Source organism: Meleagris gallopavo, chromosome 9 (genome assembly GCF_905368555.1).
Source record: "Meleagris gallopavo chromosome 9, MGAL_WU_HG_1.1, whole genome shotgun sequence".
Taxonomy (NCBI): Eukaryota; Metazoa; Chordata; class Aves; order Galliformes; family Phasianidae; genus Meleagris; species Meleagris gallopavo.
Window position 1 is genome coordinate 9,839,796 of NC_139412.1, and position 23,171 is coordinate 9,862,966.

Here is a 23,171-nt window from a genome sequence, read left to right on the forward strand (position 1 = left end):
CACTTTGCAAATTTAAATAAATGTAACAAGGACGTTCCACTTTAAATCTGTCACTTTTGCAGGGCTGAAACTCAGCTTCCACTTCTCTGAAGCTCAAATAACTTTTCTTCCTCTCCACAAATATAAAATATTATAGACAAAAATATTATATAGTGAAATACAAAATGTTTTCACCATATTATTAATCCCAAAGAGCTGTTTTATTGCTATGCAATTTGTGTCTATATGTGTGCATGCATAGAGGAAAAGGAGGGGATGCATAACAGATGGTTATTACAAATATTGTATACGTTTCATTTGCAGATTCTGCTCTTGCACATGAACCCTTTCAACTATCAGACTGTATAGCACAAGGGCTTACACAATATCCAGTAATTTTTGGCAGTTGCTGCTCAGCCTTTCATAGTTGCCAGATCTTTGGCAGTATAAGCTAAATCCCTGTCTAGTGTACAGCAAGCACAAGGTCCTCATTATACTGCAATTTAATACTCAGGGCCAGCAGGCTCTACATACAGTGTAAACCCAGAGCCTCTCCCTTGATTTTTGATGGAACAACTGTTAAATGTGTAGTGCCTTATAAAGTTGCCATAATTAAAGGGATAATTATTTATATACACATTCTGATCCAACATAAATAAATAAAAATAAAGAAATTAGTGGGGTAAATTTCAGATGTTAGATATACTTAAGTATAAGCATTTATGCCACCAGGGAACAGTGCCAATTGGCTTAGTGTACATAGGGCATTATGCAATACTCAATATCACAGACAGCATTAAGTTTGTAATACATCTGAGTACTAGAAACAGCATATAGAAACAAAAATATGATTGGACAAACACAAAAATCTTTTTCTGCCTATTCATCAAGGCATTACTTTAAACATTAGCAATATGTCTGAACCACCAGACAGGTATCTGCAATGACCTTGAAGTTTCAAAGTCCATTCATATTCCAGGTGAGAAATGAAGAATATTTTACTGAGATTCTTTGCAATACGTCTATGTGGAATAGCTCTCTTCTCAAAAATATCAGTTCAGTGCTCTGCTATTCTGCCAACCTACAAAGCCAGGGAATTAGTTACAAATAAAGGTTTGACAAAACACCCACCCTTCAAGAATAGGCTTGCTCAGCCCAAATATTAGAAGTCTATTGTTCTCAATATCACAGTTATTCCTACCATATCAGCCCTCTAGAAGATCTAAACCCACTTTAATTTTTTTTTAATTACTAAATATTATTGCCTGCTCCATGAGAAGCAATTAAATGGAATGTCCTCCCCATGCACACTGTTAAAAATATTCATGACATCTTCTTATTAGGTTGTAGTCACTCATCACGCATTTCTTTTTACACTGATGCTTTCTTTCTGTGTTGAGCAATAACACAGATATTTTACACAGAGGAAATACTGCTAGTCACAATGATATCCTTGCATGAAGCATGCTAGACATATCAAGAGGAAGGTGTTGGATTTCCTTTGGCTGAGATACTTGCCAAACAATTTCTGCTATTATATCAGCCTGATATAATTTGGTTTTGATCTTGACTCAGTTCCTACTGCCACTAGCACTAAATTAAGAACTCTGTTTTTATTTGCTAAGTGGGAATTTGACAGATGCAAAAAGAGCCAGATTCATTTCTTACATACATGGGTGGACAAGGAGAACCAGAAGGCATTATGAAGAATATTGGAAAATGGCTTTAATTTATCATCTTGTTAGGGGAGAGGAAAAAAAATGCAACTGGAGGAAATATGAGGAATAGGAACACACACACACAAAAAAACCATAAAGTTTATGCCATTTTCTTTTGGTTATTTGTTTATGTAAGGGGTCTCTGAATATTCACTGCTGTAGCACAGTTAAGAGCTTCACAGTCTGTAAGTGGTCTCAGCCCATTGCCTTTCTCCCAGCAGATACCTTTGATAGTAAAGCTGGTGCTCTGAATTCCTCCACTCAATCCCCATTGGCTCTTCAAAATACCTGGAAAATTTTATTCCATGGCACAGAAGGGTTACAAAATGTAAGTACATAAATGAAGCTTATTCTGGGAGTCGTACTGAAAATGGTGAATCAGATGGCTAAGTAAGGAGGGAAAAGGGGTTATTTAGAATGGCCAACTCAACGTTAATTATCAAGGCTGTAAACAGAAATAGATTTTTTATTAATTCACTGCCAGTGTTGTTTTTTCTTTAAAAATGAAATGAGGCATTGTAATTAGAAGTGAGATAGCTATACAGTGTATAACTGCAGCAGGGGGGTTGGAACTAGATGATCTTTGAAGTCCATTCCAACCTAGCTATAGTGTGATTCTATGATTCTATGACTCAGTGTAGAGATGTACTGTGTTTTACACCAGTTCATGAGCATTAGAGGTCACCTCACCATGTCTTGATTTTAAAACAATTTGATGAACTTGAGTATCAGTTGTTATGAGGCTTCTTGGCACAAGAACCCGTAGGGAACTTGATGTTAAGTAAAATCTGAGGTAAACTGTGTATGTTTCTTTTGATAATAGTATTATTATGATCTTGGCAGAATTTTCATGAGCTTAGATTTTTGTCACTAAAATTTCCTTTACCGGATCAGATTTATCACAACGAGGCTTCAGTATTTTACTAGCTCCTTAAAAGATGAAATTAGACTCTGGTGCTGGAAAAGGCTTTGCTGCTTAGATCAAAGCTGGATGAAATTTAGTTTTTCTTCATGGGAATTTAGGATATTTTGAACAAGTTTTGTTGTTGTTGTTTTTTTTCCACAGTGGAGATGAAAGTTATCTAAATTAATGAGTTATCTAAATTTCCCAGGGAAGCAAAAGGAAAAGACAACAATGATCTTCTGAGGTCATTTTTTTAGAAACTCAACATGATTTGGTCACATCTTGAAAACAAATCAATACTGCATGAGTACCAGTTCACCAGAAGAGTTTCAGAACAACCAAACAAATTCCCATGAATTAGGAATAATGAGTATAGGTGCAGCAGACCAAGTCATAGTCAGGTTTACCAATGCTTTTAGGAGCAGTGCTTAATGAGGAAGAGCTTGGACTTCCTAAGACCTTCCTATATGTATAGTTTAGTGGGTGTGCATCTGAGCATGTCTTCCAAGTACTATGTTTGTTTGCCATTTAGTATCCCCTATAAAACAAATAAATAGTCTTCTCATTTTCAAAATGGAGACAAAAAGAGACAGGAAATATTGCTAAGATATAAGTTTATCTCTGCAGCACTTAACCTTGGAAAGTCAGTGGCTGAAAACAACGAGGATGTTAAGGAAATATATTGGAAATATGTTGGATGTGCTTGCAGTTTGGATTAGAGGATGATGCATTCCTTCATTCAGGATTGACAACAATGCTTTTCTTCTCAGGTCAGGAAACTCACTCAGTTCCATATCTTCTAACAGAAAATTCAGGAAAGTAGTCCTAACAGAAAATTCAGGAAAGTAGTCCTGACTGTGCCAGTACACTGAGGTATTTTCCATAACCTTCTCCTTACTAATTTCCAAATTTGTTCCACTTTCTGTAAATCACTAAAATAATTATTTGCTCGGAGGACCAAAGAGAGAATCACTTTGGATTTGAGTGGGTTAGATGCACTTTTGGGACTCTCACATGCCTGAAGAAATTATGTGGCTCCAGAGTGAGATGACAAGTGGAAGATTTGAAGATCAATATTTCAATCTTAACTATCCAGAGTCTGAAAATGAAAACTGTACTTGAGTCAGCACCTTAGTGTTGGAAAAAATATGTCTTTTATGAATGCACAGAAAATACGTTTTCTATGAATTCTATTCACAGTGTTGTCAGTAACACACCTTTTCTTCGTATGCACTTCCATGTCGGATGTCATTCTGTCAGGCCCCTCTGCCCCTCTACTGCTATCTGTCACACAGCAACAAAATGAAATGGGATATTGGTGGGAACGTTCAGCCTCTACTGCCATCCCACCAAAATCCATCTCTGATGTCACGGGGCCAACATCATTAAATAGGAAGCATGACTTTCAGAACAGCCCTGGTAGTGACTGCGATTACAATAATAATAAATGTATACTTGAGGTCTGTAAATAATGAAGTATCATTTAGTGTAAAACAGTTTTCTAAGAAATCATTGTGGCTTACTGAAATGTTATATAGCTCTGTGAACAGTTTATACTCTGTTAAAGATCTATAATATGAAACACATATTTGTTTCTCTCTTCTAGCAGAGCTCCAAAGGAGCTATTAAAGTATAGATAGTGAACAAGCATTAAGTACAAGTCACAAAAGTTAATTAAATCCTAATGCGACTATTGATAGATTATTAAACTCAAAATCATTCTCCTATTTCATCATGTATTAACTGCACTTTGAAAATGTGTATACTTTAATTTTGCAAAAACAGAAAAGAAATAAAAAGGAATGAAATTATTGTACAGGATCATAAAAATGTTTAAGTAATTATGCAATTCTGAAAAATAACCTCTACCTTATTCCAAAACATTAAGGCTATTTTTATAAGACTTTATGATGTCTTATTTGATTGCTGTGCTGAGCCAACTCAGGAATATTCTCACCTAAAACTATATTTTACTGCAAACAGATTATATCTGAACAAAAGAATCTGGCAGAAGGGTGAGAGACATAAAGGACATTCTGTGTGATTTTACATCCTATCATGTTAAATCTGCAATTCTCACATGGTTTCTAACAGAGGTCTCCTCCTCAGCATGAGCCATCATTTTCTTGGGGTGCCTCAGCCATCTCCTATGTGTTGCCATCAGCAAGGGTTGTCATGGGACTCAGTACATATGATCAGTACACATGCCCCCAAGTGCATGAATCTCAATCAGAAGTAATTTGTGCTATTTCTTCAAAATAATAACCCAAAGAAGAATATCAGCAGTTCAAATAGTTTCATGACTTAAATACATTATGGAAGCATTCAAGTTTTGTGTTCCTAAATTTTAGGTGATGAGCAGGAAATGTCTGCATCCAACATCTTGTGACCAAAATACTTATCATATACTCTATTTGTACATTCCTGAAAGTTCTTACTGGGTGTTAAGCAATGTGATGGAGTTCTGACATCCAAAATTTGGTATTCTGAATTGGGAGAAGTTGAGTCTGAAACTTTGAGCCAGATCTAAACCTGAATGTTGGTAATTCAGCAGACACTGCACTCACTGTGCTTTCTTGACTCACTCAAACTAGTGATTGAATGCAAATAAAGGTATAAGAATAATTTGTGGGTTGAGAGGGTGCTAGATGAAAGGAGAAGAAAGTGTTCAGCAGCTGATCTGCATCTCTGTTTGTGTTTCCCCAGTGTAGCATTTTCAGCAAGAGAAAATTAGGCTGAATTTCAGAGTGAGGGAAAGATCTCCAAACAATGAAATTTTGAATAATGCTTTCTTTGGAATCAAACAGCAACACTGTTTCCTCTGAGAAAACACTTTGAAAATTATGAGTTTTCTTTGAGTACACCAAAAGATGGGCTGAATTGCTCAGCATATACTTTCAACCTGTTCGTGGTTTCCTTCTCTATTAAAAATGTAAGACACTCTTTCATAGTGCTTAAAAGCAAAAAAAAAAAAAAAAAAGCACTAGCTTGTAAAAAATCATATTCAGCAAGGTGTTAAAGATCTCTTTTGTAAAGGGCTTGATTTTGAAAATTTAGGCTTGGCTGCTACCACAAGTCTTTTGCAGCTCCTACATGGAATAAAATCCTGTTCTGGGTTTGAAAAAATTACAAACCTCTTGACAGTGATGCCTCTGGCTTTTAGAAGGACTCCTTCATGGTTACTGCAGGATGGCAAGTTATGTATCTCTGGTTCCTGCTGAGTAAAGACAATCAGGAGATATCAGGGATGTGCACGGGCTCAGCAGACTCAATCATATCACTTCAGAACCCAGCCAATATCAGCACAGTGTGAGGGGCTGTTCCTCACTCCTACAGATGGCAGTGGCTTGGATGTTTACATTATTTCTTCAAGAAACAAATGCAGTGGCAATGGAGAAGTCCCTTCTCGGAGCTGACAAAGCCCCATAGGGCAGGTGTTAACATTTCACAGGCTAAATGGAGTGAGATAGGACAAAATAAAGGAACAGCTCTGGAGATGGTGACATAAAAGTGGGACTTGTGTTGTTGTTACTGTGTTGTTTTTTATTGTTTTGTGGGGTAGTTGTTTTTTTTTTTTTGCATATTTTTCTTATTTTTGGCCTGTGATGGAAAACATTTATTTTCAAATACATATAATAATAAATCATAAATAGCTATGAGATGTACTGTGGTATATGTTGATATATATGAATAGGGCAAATATGTCATTTTATGTCTGTGTTGATGAAGCTTTATCATGTGACCAGATGTGGTTGGGGGCATTCTGTTTGCCTGTTTGCAAGAACAGGGCTGCTAATATAAATGAACAAACGTTAGCCTGGTATTTACGTAACAAAAAAAAAAAGCTCCAAATTGCTCTGCTTTTCCTTTGGAGGGGAATCTGAATAACAGAGCAGAAAAACAAGTGTGAGGAGCTGGGGATCAGCCCTGTGCCATCCGTGTTTGCTCCACGTTCTGATCTGCTGCGTCCCGCTGATGGAGCTGTGAGCAGCTCAGTGATTCATCCCGTAGGTGGCTGCCTGTCACGGGTGGGTGAAGCTCTTCCTATAAATAGATTGTGCATGAGCTCACTGCACATTTGGGGAATGCATGGAATGGAAGGTGTTCCCAAAAAGCCCTGGGTATATATCATTATGTTTTGTATTACAGCTTGGTGCTAGCAGCTGACAATTTCAATAATTGGATCAACGTTTCTACTGCAAATGACAGCAGATTGGACTCAGCTGTTTATCATTCTGTAGTGGATAAATTATGTTCTATGAAAATAATTTTTCAGGTGAGATTTCAGGGAGTTGGGAGAAGGAAATCCAGACTGCCCTTTGCAGAAGTTAGAGATCTCAGTGCTGCTGCCCCAAACGACATGTCTTCTGATGCAGTGTGAGCTGGGCAGAAATGCAGTGGCAGTTTCAGTTCATGGCTATGATGTGGATAAGAAGTTCAGTGCTAAAGTATAATGACTCAGTGCTGTATCTGCTCCCTGCTTTCTTACAGGCACTGTACAACACATCAGTGCCAAATCCAAACAGGGGCATGCACGCCTTCCCATCCAACTTGCAATATTCGGGTTTTGGAATGTAAGCTGTAGGTGGTTGGAGTAAGTACCTGTGAGACAAAGATGTAATATAAAATTCCCTCAAAACCATCTAAAGGCAGTAGATTGACTTACATAGATAACATGGGAATGCTGCCACTCTTCTTTGGTGTGAGAAGTTATTCAGAGTCTCAGCAAATCACGACCTGCAGGGTACTGCAGCTAGAACATCCTCTTGAAGGAGAAGCCTTGTCTCCTCTCTAAAATGAAGCACAAACCTTATGGTAAGAGGATGTTTTTCATGTGGCAACCTAAATCTTAGAGCACTTATCTGAAACCCTGCAATGTGGGTACAATTTTTTTCCTTTTTTTTTTTTTTTTTTTTTTTAATATACAGAGGCTTCTTTGAAAGTAACAACTCCTATTTTATGATGTTGGCCCATGACAGCAGAGGTGGATGTTGGTGATATGGCAGTAGAGGTTGAATCTTCCCACCAGTACACCTTTAAATTTTGTTTCTGTTTGACAGATGGCAACAGAGGGGCAGTCTGACAGAATGGTGTCTGATATGGAGGTCTGGATGAATCACAGAATCACAGGAACCATTTGTGTTGGAAGGGACCTTTAAAAGTCATCAGTCCAACCCCCCTTGCAAAAAGCAGGGATATCTACAGCTCCGTCAGATGCTCAAAGCCTGACCTGGAGTGTCTCCAGAGATGGGGCACCACCACCTCTGGGCAACCTGTGCCAGTGCCTCACCATCCTGATTCTTTCTTGTATGGGTGGTGAACATGTAGAACAAGTTGCCCTGCCTGAAACACAGGTGCAGAACTGAGTTTCTCCATGTGTAAAAAATGGCACCTATTGACATTCATTGATGCTTGCTGAATGTTTTTAAAGACCAAGCAGTGGATGTGAGCACAGGGAGGCAGAGTGTGGTGCGTTTCATCAGTTACAGCACTGGGTCACCTTCGCTGGTGCAGATTGTTGTGAGTGTGGCATGCAGGCTCTTGCTCATTGCTGGTGAAAATGCACAACTGATGGTGGTGATTATGACGAAAAGGAATCTTTTGTAGCTGATAATTTGCTTTGTCAAATGTTGTTGTACTCTCTGTATCAGTTGGAGTTTTCATGGAAATAAATTGGAGGCATTACTTTTGGAGCAGCTTACATACTTAACATACATTTTCTGAAATCCCATGATACCAAGGCAAATCAGGTCATTAAATTCTGTTAAATCTCTTCTGCAGTCACTTCACTCATGACAAAAACTGTGTATTGAAGTAATTAAATTTTGCTTTCCCTCAGTGAATTGTAATTGCAGCAATAGCTCCATGAATCCAAGGCAGTGCTTCCCAAGATGATCTAAAATTTATATTTTGGAAAAAAAGTAGTACTGTGAACTTCACAAGTATATTTACTAGGTCTAAACATAGGAAACTTACCCTTGACAGTCTGTTTACTTACTTTCTCCATCACTGCCTCTCTCTTTCTCTGGCATGAATAATGAATAATGTATCAATGTTGTTGGTTTTTTTTCCTTTCTGTTAACACAAAGAAAAATGGAGATGTTAATTTCTTACAGTGGCAGCTAAGACAAGCACAATTAAGCAGTTTACTTTCTAGGGATTGCTCACTGAATTCTTCAAGAGGTTCCTCTGCAGCTGATGTAGTTGAGGGCCACACCATCGATCCTTAGTTGACAGCAAACAGATGGTCTGTCAGCAGAATTGTTCCTACACTGAGGAGAGTACATCATTAATGAAGCCAAATACAAGCTTATGGTTTCAGCTCCCCGGTACAATATAAGTGGTGCTGTATATTGCAAGAGTAATTTATTAGAACCTGTGTGTCATTCACAGAAACAAGTTATGCTGACTCTGTGACATGGAAAAAATCAGCCTTCTTCTCTAACGTATGTTAATGGCTCCCTGCGTTCTTTCTGACCAATTTTACTTTTCCAGAGGTGAATAAGTTCTGCAACACTGCTTTGCATCTGCAGGAGTGCATCTTTGTATTTCCTGAGTGGTGTATGTTAGGTGCCGAGGGATACAGCAAAACCTGGGGCAGCCAGAAATGTCAGTCAGTCTTTTTAGATTTAATAGACTTTTTTTTCCCCCCCTACATCTAGAACAGTCTATTCATTGTATTCATTGGAGCACAACAAAATTCTAGAGATGTGGTGGAATGCTGTGTGTAAAAATTCAGATGTTAAAGCAGACATGGCTACATGCATAACTCAAAATGAAATAATAATAAAGATCCCATTTGCTATACATTCTCATTGAAAACATGCCAGCTGTGTAATATCTGCTTGTTTCCTAGAACTGAATTTCTGCGGAGCAGTGTCCTATGTGACCAAATTTGTCCATACAAAAAGGTGCGTTGCTTCTCAGTCAGTTAGCACTTCTGCATGTGGCAATACAATCATAAACTAGTCTAGAATGCTACACAATGAATTATGATTTTAGGATAAAAAATATATAGTTAGCTGGGGTGGTGCTTAATCTTAACAGGTATGTATACAGATAACATTCTTAAACGCTGCATTAGTGTTTGAAAACATACTTTGTTTTTCTTTCAATATATTTGTCTCTGTAATGAATATGCTGCTTATATTTTTAAGTAAATGTATTCATATCCCTGTAGACTTCCTTGTCAATTTTATAATTGCTTGAGAGTTTTGTTCAGCAGAATAATTTAGAAGTGTGTCTTGCGTGCTGTCACCTTTGATTAGTGAAGTTCTCTATGGGGGGATGGTGATGGCTGAGGGCTAAAGTGGCTACATACAAGAGTTTTGTTTGAGGAGTTGTGATTCTTAATAAGTGACTGCCATTTAAGAAATCTTTAAGTAGACAGAAAAGTATTGTTCCTAAGGTGTATTACTGTAATTTTTTTTTTTCCTTTCATGTTCACCATTTGCTGTTCGTCTATTCTTTCTCTCTCAGTTACTATTGACGTTCAGAATGCCTGTCAGCTGATGCCTTTTTATAAGCTGTTCTGCAAGTTGAACACAAATAACATGACAGCTTGCAGGCTACTTGTTGTCATGGTGTTCTTACTTTGCTCTGGGCAATGCCATATAAAGAATATTACATCTCGACTCCTATTTGCATCAACCAAATATTTTAACATTAACACAACAATATCAGAATGGCAGGATGTTTATGACATTACCAGCACCAAGAAAGCGGAATAAAATTATGTTCTGTTTCCGCCTACACATTTTCACCCACTCCCAAGCTCTGTACCACTGTGGTTACAGAATTGTTGATTTCTATGGAGGTAAGTTGATTACAAAGTCTGGGCTCAATTTTCAAGTTTAATTTCAGTGGTCTTTCTGACTGCAATTGTGGACATTTGTTAAATGAAATGCAACACAGGCAATGTCACCCTTCATGCTACTCTTTGAACTAGCTTCCAGCAATTTACTCTGAGGTTCAGTTTTGAAGTTTCCACTAGGATTACACTTTTTTCTATTTTAATTTTTTTCTGAGTAAAAACTACTTTTAGTCCCACTTTATACTTACGTGTTTGTTTAAAACCTAACATATTTGTGGGTGTTCCATCTCTGAAGGTGCTCAAGACCAGGTTGGATGTGCAGATTGATCCAGTGGGGGCAGCCAGCCCACGGCAGGGGTTGGGACTGGATGAGCTTTAAGGGCCCTTCCAACTCAAGCTATGCTATGAGTCTACGATCTGTATAAAATCTACTATTGTGGATATCACTATTGTGCTGGTAAGTGTTAACGTAAATGTTAGCATAGCTTTCAATTCATACTCAACAATTACTACTGCTACTATTTTCCTAATACAGATTATCTTCCTAGACAACATTTAAATGACAGGAAAATGATTATGAAAGAATAACCTTTCTGTGGTCATAGTTAGGTTAGGCTCTGGCAACCTGCTACTCTTCCAACAGCCAAACTTGAAGGTAAAGATGCACACACATCCTTCTCTCCAAGCAGTATAAAAGAAAGTGAGATTTCTCTTTCCTACATTCACAGAGATTAAGGTCAGGCAAGACAACTAGATACTCCAGTCCAAGATGAACAAGATTATGTACACATGGCCTTTAGAAAAAAAAAGAAAAAAAAAGATTAAAAAAAAAAGATATTTTTATGAAAAGTATTTAATTAAAAAAAAAATAAAAGCAAATTAAAAAATCCACACACACACACACACACACACACAAAAAAAAGTACCAACTACATTTTATTAAAAAAAAAAAAAAAAAAGCAGCAAAAAACCTGGTGTCAGTTTCAAACCTTAGCATTCTTTCAGGAAAAAAAAGGTTTTAAAATATGAGTTGAAAAGTGTGCAATTTTGAATTGGCAGGAAAAAAACCCAAACACTTCAATCCTGTTAAACCAGCCAACAGTTAAATCAGTTAAGATCCCAAACCTTAGCTAACATGAAACTTGCTGTGAAAAATATTCCTTTTGATTCTGCAGCATTTTTCATTTGGGAAAACTTGATCTGAACAGTATAATGAGATCCAAAGGAGAAAGAGTGATGCTGGGAACCAGTGAAGAACTGGTGTAGTTATATTTCAGAAATGTGTTCTGCAGATATGCAAGGACAGATTTCCCTAATAACATTAGCATGATTGCCTAAGGAAACTGAACTCAGTAAATTTCACAGCTAAATGGCTGCATTTCCATAGTACGGAAAGGGAGAAATTAGAGGTAGCTGCACATGAATTATTCTGGTTTCCTGGTGGATGTCTTAAAAGACTTTTTGTACATTTCTGAAGTCAAATGTGGTGATGGGCGTCAAAGTCACTGTGGCTACAGATGAGGCTCTAATGCTAAGACAGAGTGAAGATAACCAACCATGTTTGCAGTTGTGTTTCTACTAAAAATAAGGAAAAAAAAACCAAGATGCTATTGTTTCTAGCTGCTTACTCCCAAGAATTTTCACATTTTACCCTCCCAAACCACAGACATTCACAGCACATATTAGTGTACACATGAACCCACTCTGCCCTTGTGAAGAGAGCTTAAAACCTCTTGAAACAAGTATTAGGGGAGGTGTATCTGTGTCTTGTCCCCTGTATCATTCCCCACTAAAAAAAAAGGGGGATGGGATGGGCTTATCTTCCACAAGAATAAAACAATAGGTGAAAGTAATCTGATATCTCTCAGACTACTGTAACATACTTGTCACGCAACTACTTAACAGTGATGCTCTGCTGCATTTTTTAACCTGTTTTTTTCAATTGAAATTGTGTGCTCTTAGGACTTGACCTACAGATAAGCCTTAGTATCTAAACTCAAAATCAGGTCTTAAAAGAGATTTGTATCTCTTCAAGAATGTGTACTCATTCAAGAATGTTTGTACTGGGCCTGTATCAAGATTTTTTTTTCCTTGAATGTTGGCTTAACACTGTAGTCAACTTGGAAATAAAAGACGAATGAAAAATAAATCTAACTTTCAAGTTGAATATGATTTTAAAATTCCTGGAGAATGGGACAGATTCATCACTGGAGAATTTTGGTCCAACAGAATATACAGTGTTTCAAAATACCCTGAATACTAGAAATGCATCTTAGGAATGCATGAGCCTGCTTTTTAATGAGTATTGCAAAGGCAAGAGAATGACATACTATTCAATCAAGGATGCTTCATATCATTATTTTTTAATATGGTATAATTTAAGGTCAAGTGCTAATAGAATTTTTTTGACACTAAATGATGCCATCTATAATACTATTATTGTACAGACAACAAAAAGATAAGTGATTAGATTAGTGTCTCCCTTTTGTCTTTTTAATAGGAACAGTTGAAGAAAATAATTGTTTTTAGAGAGCTCCTAAGGACAAGTATAGAACATCAGTTAAAAGATTAGAAGATTTGTTATAGTTATTTAAATGTTTTTAACAAAGTCCTTAGCCTAAAAGTAAAACAATTTACTAATGTTTAGTGCTCTACTTTGAGAACATCTTGTTGGCAGAAGCCTCTTTATGAGAGGGCATATTTGCAGTCCATTAGTTTAGCAAAGATGCATAAAATACTTTAATATGTAAGTCTGGGAAATTAAGGAGTTCTGAGCATTTCAGCTGGGCACAACTAAGTAAGACTGAGTATTGTATTAAACGCTAGGGCAAGTAATGTGTCAGGAAGAAGAAAGGAACATTGAAGAACATTGAAAGAAAAAAAGTAAACACAAAGTCCATTTCTGTAGCCTGTTCCACTTGAGCAATGGTGCTAAGATACTGCAGGGACTGAACCTCAACACCATAGTGATGCTGCAGCAGCACAGGTGACCTTAAACTGACCTGAAGCACTGAGTGAACTCAGCCTTCTTACTGTGCTAGTAATATCCTTAGAACTCCTTTGGTTAGTGGGTCTCATTTATATCAACATAGAATGAAGTGGATGATATTTCTAGACACCACTGTAGAAAAGCTTACCTTAAAAATAAAGTAGCTATTTTGTCTGGGAAGATTTTTTTATTTGTGTTCAGAATTTCTAGAATCTGGAAATCTGAACATTCTTGAGCAACCTGATCTCCTTATATGACCAGGTGATCCTCCTAGTGGATGATGGAAAGGCTGTGGATGTAGTCTACCTAGACTTTAGTAAAGCCTTTCAGAATATAATGATGGGTCATAGCCTTCTCGGAAGGGAGAACCTGGAATCAACATGAGGACATCTTCATCTTCCCTGTCATTTAAAACCAGACTTGGAATCTCAGACTGATCTATTAACTGTAGCCTGCCTGCTTCTTGAATGGTAGGGGGAGATGCTGAAAGACATGTAATAAAGAATTTAGCTAATGATACAAATGCCAAAAAAATCCAGTTATGTATCCAATTATGTCCATTTACATACTTACTCTTTATTTGCTTATCTTTATTTCAATTTTGCAAGCTTCAAGTCCCAAATTGTATCTTCCTTTTATCAATAATAGATTAAATTTATCAAATAGATTAAAGAAACATGTTTGTGATAATATTATTTAATACAGTGGATTCATTAAACATTCACTAAAAAGATACCTATACCAAACTATCTCATATTTCACTTCTCTGAATCATTTCATCTCTTCTAATGCTGCCTGATTTTACAGTTAAAAAACTACTAACGATGACTGATCTTTTATACCTTACACAAAGCTCATTCTTAAGATGTCTCTGATCACCAAATGATCACCAGGGCTACCCTACTCTATGTCTTCAAATATTTTCTAGTTGTTTTTCCATTCCAAAAAGAACTAAGCATGCCTCCAATGGACACTTTCTTAATACAATCTCAGATCAAGTTCATCAATGTTGTGCTTACATAAGACGGTTCATTTCCCATTCCTCTGCACTTTGCCAAAACCATTTTTTAAAATGCATCATCCTGATCATTTAATGAAATTTCCACTGCATTTATTTCCTTTATCTCTTCCTAAAACTAAAAACCGTTGAATGTTTAACCTCTTCCTTAACAGCCTTACAAATTCACAGTGCATCATATATCCCAGAGTGATTCCTATCTAAGCAAACATGATCACAGATGTTCTTCAATACACTCACTTTGTTGTTCGGTTGCACTTCATTCTGTAATATCTGAATATGAATCTGGATATATTGTTTAACATTTTTCATTTTCCTTCTTAGATTTTCTTACAAGACACTTCCACAGCGCAGCACACCACTGAATTAAGCTGAAAGCAGAAGTTGATCAGCATGTTCACGTAAAAAAACCTCAAGATCTGATTTCTTTTATGATGCAGTTGTGAAGAGAATTCAATCTGGATGTGTCTCTGAACGGTCAAAGGACATTTCGTGTCAATGTCTAAGATTACTACACAGAGAAAACGTTTTTTTCACAAGAATGTAAACATAAAAACATGACATTTATTTTGGGTTTTGAAAGTTTATGACAATATCTGCCAGTCCAGAGAATATGCATTAAATGGCTCAGAACTGCTATCAAATAAACAGTAGCATCTTTGCACAGTACTTTCCTCAGGAAAGAGTGAGCACAGTGCTGACGTCAGGGAATGAAAAGCTGACCTGTTGGCTCTGACTTTTTTTCTGGTATCTATATAGGGTATGAGGGTTCTCTGCTTTATGAATGCCTTTGTGCCTTCCAATTATTAACATAAGCCTAATGTCACATATTAGTCACCTCTCAGAAGTTACAAAAGCCCAGGGTTACACCCCTAGCACACTGCAGAAAGGTGTAGTGTCAGCATGGTCTGTGGTGTCATCTGTGTCTCTAATCTTTTTTTCCATCTGAAATCATCTATAATCTGATCTGCAGTGTCACAGGTGGGGTCTGTTTGCTCTTCAAATAGCATCAATTACACATTACTGAAGGTCTAATTGTATTGGACTACAAATGATGTAATGCTAGGTAATTTGTTTGGAATGATAAATTTATCAGAAACCTTTTTTGCCACTCAAAAAGAAATTCCCTAGGAGGATTTCCTAGGCTTACATTGACCTTGCTTTCACATTTATTGCTGTTTCGGTAAAAAAAAATTAAAAAAAATTGCTGATAAATGTTCAGTAGCGCTCAGTACTCAATGACTGAACATCTGTGAGCAAATGATTAAATGGCTCATCTCAACTTTAGTAAAACTTTATTTGGAATGTTACTGATGTTCAGCTTTCCCAAAACATAAATATTTTCAGTGTTCTTCATCAGTATTATGAAGTTCTGTATGATTTAGAAGATTGTAAAAGTCCTGGTTTGGATAATTTCCACAAGAGCATATAAATGTGCAGTTTTTCTCTTCAGTTTTTTGCTACATAAGGCTAATAAAATGTCAAATTTTAAAAAATTGGGATATTTTCTTTCCCTTTACCGAATCTGACTAAACTTAGCTGTTTTATATTTTTATTTTATGCTCACAGGAATATTTTAGAAGAAAACATGAGCAATTCCATATAGACAGAAAGGTGCAAATCTTCTCAAAATTATATATTTAAATAATTGTCAAACTGAAAATGAAGTTCCACATACTATCCTTCCTTCATATTTTTCAGCACAAGGCACTACAAATTTGCTTTAAACTACATTTTAGTGAAATTATGTACATTACTCACTGCACAAAAAAATTCATCCAGTTATCCAAGAAATATTGTAGAGTTATATCCATGCTTATGATTCTAGTATCAAGGTGTGCAAGAAAAGATATGGAAGAATTAGAAATACATTTTAAAAGAATTGAGAAGAAATAAAATGATGTCTGAGTAGCACATGTAAGGAGAGGACCCTGAAAGTGGAGCTGCAGTTAGGACACAACAGAACTGTTTCACAAATGATTCATATATCTTTCTAATATTAAAAGATACAAGAAACCCTGTCAATCTTGTTTAGTACCACTCTTTCAATATTAATAGGAATGGCATTAATGAGAAATAGCAAACTTTAAAGTCCAATCGGCTGGAGTGAGCACTGCTACTCAATAAACAATAAAGGTAAAAGTAGGATGAGCAAACCACTATAGAAGGAAACTGGATGCCAAGAAAAACTTGTTCAAGTTTACCATTAGCAGACCTCTGCCATCCCAAATCTATGTCCTGTACTCTAGCTATTAGATGCACTATTGATTATTTAGATGGCAGAATAGAAATCATTTTTAGTTTAAGATGGTAATAAGCTGGGAGGGATGGCAGCCACTTTAGAGGACAGTAACAAAATCTGAAGTGATGTCGAGAAATCAGCAAAATAGTAAGTAATTCAGTGGCATTAAATGTGAAGTGACACACAACTACAAAACAGAGGATGATAACAAAAATGATTCTACTGATGATAATTGGGGAATTAATGAACCAAAACCTTGAAGTACTGGGACTTGTATAGAGGAGTGCCTATAGACACTTGCAGACGTTAATACTGGTCACTCAGCTGGAGTGTTCAGTCAGAGTTAGCCACAGTATTATAGCTAGATCAGTTGAGGAAAGTCCAGAAAAGAGCAGCAAACACTGAGACATTTGCAGCAAAACCTGTGATGAAAGTAGAAAGTATTGGCTTTATTTAGCTGAGAAAAGACCAAGGGGAGAAATGACTTACAGATCATAAAACAAAAGGCTGGTAGAGAGAGGAATGCTCTCATGTATTTTCCAGGACAATGAGAAATGGAGATTTAACATAGAACATGCTGAACGGTAAGTCAGTGAAATGCTAAAACGTAACTGTCCAAAGAATTGGGATTCTACATCACCAGGGTGTTTTAAAACCACATTAGACAAATGTCTGTCAAATATTCTTTAGATAAAGCTGAATTTATCTGTGATAGATAATTCCTATTTCTATGGTTCTTCTTCCTGTTTTTCAGATCTTCTAACAAATCTAAAGTACAGGTTACTTATCATACACTATATACGTTGAGCTGAACACTGAGCCAAATTACACTGATTTCAACACAACCCGATAAATTATCATCATCCAACGTTATGGATTCAATACTACAAATCCTTGGTAAAATGTCTGGGTTTTATTCTGAGAGGGAAAAAAAGTGTTGGTCAAAGTACAGATAACCTTATTTTTATTTTATTTAAGAAACATAGTCTGGCAATTGTGGCAATTTAGTTGAGTAGCTTTAAATATAACAGATTTGCCATCCTCTTTTGCCTTTCACCGCATTTAAGAGACGATAAAAGACTGCTAAAAATAATGAGAGTTTGCCTCATAAAAGTTAGGTGTTAAAATAATAAGCTAGAGGCCATAAACACAAATGTCCCTTGGAGATTTGATCCATCTGGACTAGACAAAATATATAGCTACTGCAGTTATTTTGTACACAATGTTAACAACATTACTCTAAAGTTTTCACATTGAATCTTAAAAACCACAACACACATTTCTTCTGTTCCAAAGACTCCCAGACTTCAGATTTATATCTGAAACTCACAGATGGCCTTATATTGTAATGGACCAAACCAAAGCACTGACTCAGGAAAATATTTAAGCAACAGTTAAATTCATCTTTATTCAGCAAAGCCTCATAATGTGCTGAACTTTAATACTATTCACATTTAAAACAAAATTCTTTTTGCTCTCATGGGCTTTCACATATGCTCAGTAATATTTCTTTAAATTCTTGTTGTGAATATGAAAGTAAGCCCTAAAAGTGATCAAGCTGTACATACTCTCAAATGTAGCAATACTTGGGAGGCAGAATGCAAAGACAAAGGCATGTGTCAAGGCCAGGCTTTGTCATGAAACACTCTGCTACCTCTAACAGTTGCAAGTGCTGGTTTCCTCTTACTCTTCAGTGTAGTGGGTTATGTCCATAAAGATTGGAATGGAAGCTTATTATGTAGTTTTTCAAGGAAACAAAGCCTGTATGATTCTATCACAGTGAAAACAGCTGTTCTGGATTATTGTATCTTTTTCAATTGCACAGAACATAATATTTGAAATTACTCTGTCCTATTTTAACTAATATGGTTGATCTAATTCCTAAAGCTTTAGTTCAAAGGAGTAATTGGCAAGCATCATATAACATTTACAGGTGAAAATTAAAAATCAATGCACCATCCATGAGTTATGCTGCTTTCTCAATGAATGGAAAGTATTTGAAATGAGCAGCTATTAAGTATAAAGAATAAATCAGCTAATTATGAAGAAATAACTCTCACTTCTGTCCACATAACTATTATCTTAAACAACTTGGTATTCTGCAATAGTTAGCAGAATGTTCTCAAAGCAAGGAAGCTGACAGCATTCTGTACAGTACTTCCTCAGTAGCTAGGAAGCGTGTGAAATACCTCCAGAGATGCTGCATCTAGCCACCCTTTGGGCACCTAAATCCTGAAACATTGAATATGTATTTTCTCTGTTCAGCTGCTTCTCAGTGCAATAAATCTCTTGGTACCTTTGGCTTAGTGTGTTAAATCTCAAAGGTCTACATTTCAGCATTTGAGAAAGCCTGTAATTTTTAAAACCGTAATTTATATACCATTTTATTCATCAGGATCTGATTAGTATAGGATCAAAAATAACAAAATAGTTGCTCAGATCATAACTGAACACCTGCCTCATAGTGCAGGTAATAAATCCACAGTTAGGTCAAAATAAATATTGTCCTCTGAATTTAGTCATTACTGATTTAAAACATAGAACTTCAATCAAGTGATTAATCTGAGAATATCTTACACTATATTTTCAAGGTATTCAAATTATTTGCTGCTGATCCTATTTGCTGCCAAATCTATCACTATTTCGTTGAATTATCTTTCCTGAACCATTCCTAGAATTCCACAAATACATTTCCTATCAATAAGTGTTTGCCAGATACTCTGGGCATATAATTTTCATCCTGCTCTTTTCTTGTCTTTGTCTTTGATTGTTTACACAGGAGTACTCATTTTTCCTGATTTCTGACATATTTGGTCACTTAAATCATATAGAGTTATTTCTACTTCTTGACAGTGTGACTGAAACTTTAAAAAAAAAGAAGAAAATATAAAAAATATATGAGAACTGTAAATGCAGAAAAACCTCCAGGATCATAGAATCTGTCATTCTGGAATAGAAAATCTTGCATATAGTCCAATATTTTGCATCTGACAGTTGTCAGTACTTGATCCCTCAAAAGACAGAACAAATCTCTAAGAGCAGAGGGAAAATAATCAGACAACTGATATATCAGACTTTGCCTGAACCCTGCCAGTCAGAGATTGGTTAACATCTTCAAAGAGAAATCAAAATGCTTTCTAATGCTGTCATTAATTCCTGATATTCCTGATGTTTTTATGTACATCAGTTTGTTTGCAATTTGATTTTTTATTTGTTTCAAAATAGTAAAAAACAAATACAGTGGTTTTTGTTGGTTTTTTTTTGTTGTTTTTTTTTTTTCCTGGTACAAAGTTTTAGTCAAACAGACATTTACAAAACTTTCAGGATCAATAATTTCAGCAATGCTGAAAAGCTGTCAGAATGACTACATGTATGTCTAGGAGAACAAACTCAGTATTTCTAAGCATGAAAAAGAACTTTTGGATTCTTAACTACCAGCAACAGCACTGACACACAAAAAAAAAACCCTAAAATAAGAAGAATCCCTCAAACTGAAGAGATGTTTTCTCTGTTGGGTTCATGTGTTTACTTTTTTAATAATCTGAGTACAAGTACTTCTGCAAAGATGGACTGTGATTCTTATTCTTACCTAATTTTAGCCATGCAAAAAAAAAAAAAAAAAAAAAAAAGTCTAATCAAAACACAGCTATTTAGTGGCAGTGTGCAGAGATGGGCTGATTTTGGAGTTTACACTAAATAAAGTGTTTAAGACTGGAATGAATCACTCATCTTAAGTGGTTATCTCCTGATGACATCAACAGACTTCTGGAATTAACAGATTTTTGTTGGCAAGTATTTCTCTCTGAGAGCATCAAAGAGAGATGAGCCTTACTTTTCACCACACTTTATCTCAGATGAAATACAGCAGCTGTATGCAAAGAGTGAAGGCAGAGAGATGAATTAAAAATACAACATATTCCTCTAGATCATATGCTTTTTTTTTTTAATAAAAGAGGTGGATATAAGCCATAAAGTAAAACAGTCTACTTGCGTTTTTTTCTTTGCTGATGGGCCAAGTTCTGTGATGGGTAAGTAAGTACAAGTAAGTAAGTACAGTAAGATTGAAGAGTGCATATCTCTACTAAGGAGCAGCTCAGTCCCTCTCAGACTCAAGCTTTAAGGAACAGAATTTTCTTTAAATAATAATTTGGCAACAGCTTATAGAAAAGTAGAAACATTGGAATATAGGTGTTTCTAAATTCCTATTAGTATAACTGATCAAAGATTTAGGAAAGTCAGCATTATGTTCTTTTGAAATCTCATTCCAAGGAAGCACAGTTGAGAAGAATGTCACTCCATCTTATCAGAAGGTTTTAAAATAAGACCATTATTAGATTGCAACTGATTTGTAGAAATCTATTCATTTTTAGTCAAATTAAAACAACCTTTATTGTAGTGCCACAGTTCATGCTGATACAGTTAATGCTGTGTGAGAGCATTTCTATTATGAAAATCCTTTTCTCCCCAGCTTGATTTATAGCTCAAGCATAAAGAACTCACATGGCACTGAAACTTGTCATACAAGGGCTCAGCCCAGGGAAGAATGTTATTCTTTGAAATAAATAGCAATAGAAAAAGAATTTGACAATTTCTCCCAAGCAGGAATATAATGAGTTGTATGAGATTGTAATGAATGTGAGAACCAGGAAAACGGGTAAGAGTCTCTATTTTGCGTCCCCTGTCTACATTATACCTGATATAAGGTTAGATACGGGCTCAAGACATCATCTAACATAGTTCCAATTCCTTTAGTGTACTGTATATTTCAAGAAGGGTGCACATAAAACAATGACAGGAAAAAACAGAAATTGCACCCATGTCCCAAAGCTGTACAAACTGTAAGAAAAGAAAGAGGAAAAAAAGAAAGAAAATACTTACCTTGCTCTCTCAACACAGCCACAAACAATCTGTCCCAGAGGGAGCATCAGTGGAAAGGCAAGAAAAGAAGCTGAGTATGATATAAAATCAACACAAATAACTGGGAAATAGTCATGAACCTGCAGGTGTCCAGATGAAGGGAAGAACAAAGCATATCTTTTATTCTCTGCATCTGGTATTTATCCTGGATTCATGCTTTGGACTATGTTTTGAACTCACTGTTGATGGGAGATGCACAGAGCTCAGTGCTTTGCAGGACGAATGCACTCTTATATCTTCTTTGTAGGCTTAGAAATACACACAGTATGCTATAGAGTACTGATTTACGAATACAAGAGATATCTTGAGACTAACACCAAGACTGAAGTAGCCATTTCTCCATTTGACCCCTCATTTTAAAACAAACTGCCATCTTGTCCTTTAGAATTGCACTCATGACTCCTTGAGCACTGAAAGCTTTTGTAAGCTGATGCTGCATCTGAAAGCCCTCCACATAGCCACAAAACTATCCTTTCACTTCAGTCTGAAGAAATGATCCTCTACTGCATCCTTCAACTTACCCTTTGCCCACAGAACACAACAGTGTGAAAATCAGAGGCTCTCTGGACACATGCAGCTAACTTTAATGTTAACATATTTGCACCAACTGGGAGTTGCAAATTGAGGAACTAGCACATAATCATCTGATTTGCTTAACAATGTCTTCAAATGGAAGATGAATAGCAATGTAACAAACAATTAGAAAAAGAAATTCATCCTGCTTATTTACACCAAGGGCATTTCTTACAATGTGCGCACTTTCTCTTCCGTATCCCTTACCTTCCTCAATACCAATTCTTAACCTCTATCACACCGCCCCTTTATCTTAGAAGAGTAGCATGCATGGAACAAAAACCAAATTGGGTTGTTACTAACACAGGTCAGCTTCCTGGTGATTCAGCATCAGCTCCCATGTATTACACTGGTACCACTGGAGAGATGCCGGAGCCAGAAGAGGTTCTTAACTAGAGCTGCCACCAAGAAATATTTGTGTGGACTTCCTTCTACATAGTGTCTCCTTTCTGTTATGATTTCTGTACATTTGCTGCCGTAAGACCATTTCAGACTGTCAGCTTCAAATTTGCTCAGTACTCACAGACTTTTCTTTAGGAAATCATCTTCTGAGATACCAGAACTCCAATTAGAAGCAATTCCTGATAGAATGCTTGTTTCAGAACAGAAATTTCATAATAACATCATTTCATATTAACATCAAATTTTGATATCAGAAGAGTCTCAGGAATAGCCTAGAGATGAGAGATCCCAGCTATTCTGCTGTCCATCATTTCTACTGTAAAATCCGTTCTTGAGTAGGACAGTTAAAGGTGTCATTTAAACAGACAAGGTAAATTTAAGTATTAAGCACATTAAACATTAAAGGAGTTTGAGTAGTAGACTTCAATGTCATAGGGTAAGTACAAAGCAAGAGGAATTGATTTAATGTGGGAATAGTCTCTATCATCAAAAAGAAAGCCAACCTTTGTGTATTCCTTAGCCAAGCAGTAGTTGATAAAAAATCTGGTAATAAGTTAAATATTTTCTTTATTTCTAATTGGACTTACCTTTCACACAATGATGCAATTACATTTCC

At 36.2% G+C, this 23,171-nt stretch overlaps 1 long non-coding RNA gene across 1 annotated transcript; it reads left to right on the plus strand.

Annotated features, from left to right (window-relative positions):
- The first annotated feature begins 456 nt into the window (after nucleotides 1-456).
- Nucleotides 457-20,606, plus strand: LOC146543776 (uncharacterized). The gene is made up of 4 exons (XR_014884964.1): nucleotides 457-2,025; nucleotides 9,458-9,512; nucleotides 10,710-10,871; nucleotides 14,746-20,606. It is a non-coding gene; the product is annotated as an uncharacterized LOC146543776 (long non-coding RNA).
- The last annotated feature ends 2,565 nt before the right edge of the window (nucleotides 20,607-23,171 follow it).